Raw genomic sequence first — 6,856 nt, 5'->3', positions numbered from 1 at the left:
CTTACATTTCCAATCATCCTTTTATAATATAAAACTTTAAGAATGTTGACAAATATGACTATAGTTTTTTTTTTATTAACATCTTTTTTCTCCATGACAAATATTCTCTGAAGCTCTTAACATCTTTTTTCTCCATGCTTTATAGAGACAATTGATCTCGAGCTAACTCTACAATGTGCTTATACTGAGTTATGAATGCTTTAGCCAATTCTTTCCATGAAGTGATTCAAGTTGTCCAATTGAGTATACCACATAGTAGCAAACTACTTTAGACTATCTTAGAATACATGAATCAAGAGTTTATCATTATAGGCATAGGCATCCATCTGCCATACATAGTGACATGGGTCATTGGGTATTAGTTCCATCATATTTATCAAATTCTAGGACCTTGAATTTGGGCGAAACAATTACATCTGACACCATACAAAGTTTCAGTACATCCATAGATCCATAAAAATCTACTCATCGATAACTCAATGTCTCTCCTCTATGAGATCTATTTTCTTCTGAGCATTTGAATCTTCTGTTGCTTTAAATGAAATTTTCTTTAATTTTTTTAGTTTTTCAAGATCATCAAAGACTTACACTGGATTAGATTTATCTCTACTAGGAACAATGTATTCCTTGTTACTTTAAATGAACTTTTCTTCAATTTTTTTAGTTTTTCAAGATCATCAAGAACTTATGCTGGATTAGATTTATCTCTACCAAGAACAATGTATTCCTAAGGCTATCTTTATATTGATACTAAAGGTATTCTAGGATAAAAGTATACACTAAAAAATGGTGCTTGTTGTGATTATGCCCCTTGAGATGCTTGTACGCGGGCTTCCTCTACTTTTTTTTCTCTATTTAAAATTTTTAACATTTTCATTATCTAAGGTAGATCTCTCGTTTTATCTTAAGTTTTTTCAAATTTCTCAATTCTACTATACGTTCTAGCTTCATGAGTAACAAGTAGATTATCTTGATGATCAAGCTCTTAAACTTTTACTATCACAATTAAGAACTAGGATAATGTCTATTGCAAATTTATGCAAAAGGAAAGAAAAAAATTTATATATGAATGAATGGATGCATGCATTAAGTACTATCACATAACAAGAAAGAAAAGAAAAAAATATTTAACTAAAAATTAAAAATTATTTTGATAAGAACACCCAAAAACATTAAAAAAAATCCTAAAATCTATTGCATGGTTTTATTCTTCAACTTCAAGATTATGGTACTACCATGGATAAGTTCTTCAACCATTATGACTAGGCAATGACCTCTTAATAATCTTAGGTTATCCTTTATCCCTAACAGTTAATGCATTGACTCTAATTAAACATTGCATTTTATATTTAAAAACAAGGATTTTTCTGTTGAATGGCCTATATTCCCAAAGTGATAATCACATTAAGCCTCAGCGTCAAACCGTTTAGGACAAGAAGGTTTTAGTGGCTCTCGAGGAATTGGTGCAATTAGATACTTTTTGAGGAGTAACGGGAATAATTCAATGTAAGTCATAGTGATTGGATCAATGATGGCTCTCTCTTTTTTTTTTTTACTTAACAATTTTTTAGGTTGAGTAGTTTTTTGACTCACAGATGCATGTTTTAGAGTAGCACAAGGTGTATACCCCTAAGTTGAGAAAACTAGCTGATGGATGGGTTGATAAGCATCGATGTTTTGAAAAGCATTATTCATAACTAGGAAGCTACATGGCTATGGGCCAATCTATGGGAGTTGAATAGGAGTTGGTCTTGTTTAGGATGCCAAAAAAGGTTGTTGAGGGATAATTAATTGGGGATTTGGGTATGAGCTAATATGCGGAGTCGACATGAGAAGGCCTTATCCCTTTTGAATTTTTTTTAACTTGGTCTTTTCTTGAGCCATCAAATACATTGACATCACTAAGACCAGCATTAGTATTATGAGAGGCTTTTTGATCTTGACAAAATGGTTGTTTAATGCACAGACAGATTGGAATTGGTGAAGACTTTTGAAAACAAGCCACTTTAAGATTTTCAACCCGTTCTACCAACTTGGTAAGTTGTATTTTTATTTCTCGTAGGTTATGCCCAAAACTCCTCTTGGTTAAGTTCCAAGACCTAGACCCGTGCTTCTAATTGATCTCCCATCTCTTCTGAATTGCTGTCTCAGCAAAAGATTTCTATTATACAATGACATGATGAATGAATGATGATGATTTATGAATGAGTGAGATGTATAGAATAAATCAAAATAGACAAACAAACAAACAAACAAATAAATAAAGAATTGTGAACCTAAGGAAATAACAAACAAGAACAAAGTTAGCATCCAATATAAAGAAAGAAAAAGACAAAACAAGTTAGTGTATAACTTAAAAGGTATTTGACCTAGTTTAGATTATTTCTACAAAAAGGAAAGACGTGGCTTTACCAATGGGTCAAGTTTATTACGACTCACTACATGTGGTTTGGGGTTCACTCTATAGATTCTCAAATTGTTCCTTACATTGTCTATCATAGACTAATTAGGCATCCCAATTCTCGTCCATTATAAGTTACAAGTGAAATGTGTTCAATTTAAGTATGAGTATTTTGCTAGCCAATACGGAGACATAAAAATCTCACGAAGGCATAGATACTTTACTCTTTCGTAAGGGACAAAACTTTGGTATAGAGCTCATGTTATACATATGCAAGTGAATGACAGATATGTTTAAAAGATAAATAAATAAATAAATAAAGTACAAATAAGAAAAAAGTTTTTAAATTTATTTAGGCTTAAATAACAAGAAATCATTTATTTCCTTGACTCTTAATATCCTTAACGAAGTCACCAAATTGTCATAATGTATAGATCTGTGAATCTATCAGTAGACATAGATATATGGAGTCACCTCTAATTTTTTTTGTTTAGGTACGATTGGCCACCTGCCTAAATTTGTTCCATTTTAATAAAAGATCCCAAACTTGGTTCAAGTATTTTTAAAAAGTAAATCCTAGTATATGAAACCAGATTTAGATTTGGGAGTATGATTATGCATGAAGAAAGTTATAACACTCTCACAATGCCTATCCAAATGATGGTGCCTGTTTGATTTCTAGTTATCTAAGCCATAAAATATCTTTGTAATTTTACCAAACAATATAATTATTGGAACTCAATCTTAGAATTACTCTAATAGTTTGATAGTGATTTAAGATAATATTTTTATCTCAAGAGTATTCATGAAGATTAGTATCTCACTCTAAAGTGACTCCGTCATCGAATTCGTTAATATATTTTATTTAAGAAACAATCAGTAAAATCTTCCAATAGTTTGGTAAGATTTTACTTTAATGCAGATCCTTTAATAGTTTGGTGAGATTTTATTTGAAAACCATTTAAAAAATTTTACTTAAAAAAATCATTAAATTTACCAATAGTTTGGTAAGATTTAATTCAAGACTTAGATCTTCCAATAGTTTAATAGGATTAAAAAAATTTGTTTAGTCCTCTAATAATTTTTTAGTACTTAATTCGAAATTTAAATCTTCCAATATTTTGGTAGGATTAAAAATTTTATTATTATTTTCTTATAAAAAAATTCTTTAAGTCCTCTAATAATTTAATAAGACTTAATTCAACATTTAAATTTTTCAATAGTTTGATAGCATTTTATGAATTTGTTATAAATATTTTTTTATCATTTTCAACTCACAATCTTTAAATCTTATTTTAAACATGCATAAAAATATTTTTTAGTAAAAACTAAGTGAAATGATGAATCAATATATAAATAAACAGATATGAAATTACTTTAATGGATGGAGAGAAACCAAAAATTCTTCTAGGACAAACTTTAAGCCCATTACAAATCTAGGTTGGTGACAACTAAGGCTTAGTAAAACCACTCTTTTGATCAATGCCTTGTCTTCTTTATCACCATATGGTACCTTTTGATACTGACAAAAACAAACACTTTTTATGTTCTTTACCATTTTCTCCTTAAAAGTAATGGCATCACCTTCAATCTTTTCACTTGCACTTTTGTTTTGTCTCTTATATACTCAATTCCAAACTTTCTTTTTCTTCTCCACCCTTCTAAAAAATCGGATTATTTTTAAAAACTCTCTAAACTTTGTAGACATAAAAAGCCATTCTATTACCCTTTGGAATTCCTAATCTTCACCACTTAAGTCACTGGAAATCTCTTCAAAAATCTTTCCCCTTTCTTCTTGCTACTAAAAAGAATTACATAAATGCTTAAATAAAAGTAAATCCTAAACCAAAAACCCATTGCCAGCAAGGCTTATTTATGTAAAAATTTTTATTTATCTATGTGTTGTTACTGATTGTTCCTTCTATGTATTATGGCTATTTTTTATGCTTGACCCTAGTTCTCATGTTTTGATTATTTTTTTGATCTTGGATCGATGGTTACTATTTGGGTGAGGAAAAGTAGTGGCAAATTTTGGTGGCTAGTTTAGGTAGTAGAGGTTTGGACAAGAAATGTGATTTTGGCTAGTTGTGTTCTGGTAGCAAGGTAAAATGCTTCTAAATTGAGAGGTTTGTTTGGGGAGGTTGGAATGGCAGTAGGTTAAGCTTTCATTGTCAGTTTGGATTGTCAATAGGATTAAAGGTGAGCTCATGATGGCTTGAAGATTGAACAGAGGTGATGGATTCTTGAAAGGCTAATAGTGACAAAGGGACGTGGTGTTTTTAGCTGGTTACTTTCTCTCTGTATTCCTCTAACTGTGTATGCTTGATATCTATATATAAATATTCAATCCCTTTAAATTTGGAAAAAAAATTCTATGAAATCTATGATTTGATTCTGATATGATTTTATGCATTTTTCCATTTTCATGAAGATTGGGATCAAAGAAATCCCCAAAATCATTCAATCATTAAACTACAAAATCAAATCTTGGATTCTCATAATTGAGATTTTCTATTTTTGACAGTTTTTATTCGATTCTCATAATTTAAGTTTTCTTTTTTTGACATTTTATCTTTTCACTTTTCCTTTTACCAAAAAGCAAAAATTAAATTAAGTTAAAAATTATATCAAAACTTAAAATTTGTTTAGGTTGTTAATCACTGGGTCCAAAATTTTGCAGGAAGGTCTAATTGACAATCAAAGCCCATTTTAATTCCAATAAATTTTTAGATAAAATAAGGTGTCTACACAAGGTTTAAAGGATGTGATAAGTGTATTATTGCCAAAGGTTTAGTATAAATATTGTACCAAACATTATTTTACAAACTGAAAGAAGGAAAATCAAGGTAATGACTTACATTTGCTGATTTAGTCATATTGTAAGTCAACAACTGAGATAGATTTCTAGAACAATGCAATGGAACTTAGTAGTTTGAAGAGATCAACTTTGGTAAACATACTGAACAAAAACCCTAAACACTAGTCTAGAGCTTTTTTTTTTTCTACTAGATTTCATTTTGATGTGGTAGATAATAATTTTTCTGAGGCCTTTAATGCTATTATTATAAGGGGTTAGGCATATGTCCATCATTTCTATGTTTAAGGAAATTAGACACTATGTTATAAATATAATAGTCAATAACAAAAAAAATGTGCATCATAGCATACTTTGTTCTATCCAAAGATTTGTGTAAAAAATCAACAACTTAAAGCATTGAGTACCTACTACCATGTTAGATGAAATGGTCAAGAAGGGTATGAGGTTTTATGTAAAAAGGATACATTTGTTGTTGATATCAAGGGATGAAAATGCACATATAGGTCATGGGATCTTACTGGTATTCCATGCCCACATGCAATTGTGTGATATTATTTAAGAATGAAAAGATTAAGGACTATGTCATAGATGTCTACAAGAAAGTGAAGAATAAAAAGTTGTATGATTGTGTACTGCCAGTAGTATCAGGTTATAAATTTTGGGTTGGAACAAAAATGGAATCCTCCACTTTTTAGAAAAATGCTTGGTAGGCCTAAAAAAATAGAATAAGGGAGGAGGGTGAGGCTAATAGGTATAAGCTGTTAAAAAAATGCAAGAGGATAAGGTGTCAAAAATATTTTCAACTATGACGTAATTGTAAAAAATATCCAAACAAAAATAATGAAAATGCAACACACAATTTAAGCATTAATTGTTTATTTTTCAACTTGATATTAATGCGAAGCACTGGCATAATTTCTTTTATATATATATATATAAGTTCCAGTCAATGCTTTAAGACCTGTTTTCTTTTCCTAGATGAGTTACATTCAAGCTTTTGACTTTTGTGGATGTATTAAACAACCATATCCTGAAGCTTCATCCCTTGCAAATGTTGGATCTACACAAGGTCTTCAAGAAAAAGCTACTATTGATTTTGGATCTAGGTTTCAAGTAAAAAATGTGTATCTAGCTTGTATTTCTAAATTAAACAATTGATGAAGATTGGCTTTAAGACTTGTTTTCTTTTTCAAATGAGTTCCAACCAAGACTGTACAACTACATTAAGAGCATTAAAGGGTTTAAGGGGTTTAAAGGGTAAAAAATTGAAACATCAACATCACAAACCCTAGCCCCTATATAAATAATTGTAGAAACAATAGCCCCTATAGATTTTACAACTACACCAAAAGGATCAAAAGGTAAAAATTTGAAGGGTTCAATGGGTAGAAAACCAACACTTGTAGAAACAACAGCCTCTATAGAAACACCAACACCAGCAGAGACACCAACCCTTATAGAAGCAACATCCCTTGTAGATAAGCACAACCCCCTAAACAACTAGCAACAAAAATTAAACATACAACAACAAGGTCTTGCTAAGGTTAGTGCAATTAAAATAAAAGGAAAGAAAAAAAATGCAAGGATTGAGAATTTATACTAATGAGAAGACTGGATTAAGAATATTATATGTAAGT

The sequence above is a fragment of the Durio zibethinus genome, chromosome 22, assembly GCF_047325235.1.
Source record: "Durio zibethinus cultivar Kanyao isolate XHJ-2024 chromosome 22, ASM4732523v1, whole genome shotgun sequence".
Taxonomy (NCBI): Eukaryota; Viridiplantae; Streptophyta; class Magnoliopsida; order Malvales; family Malvaceae; genus Durio; species Durio zibethinus.
The sequence above is the reverse complement of the archived record's forward strand: the minus strand, read 5'-3'. Positions refer to the sequence as shown.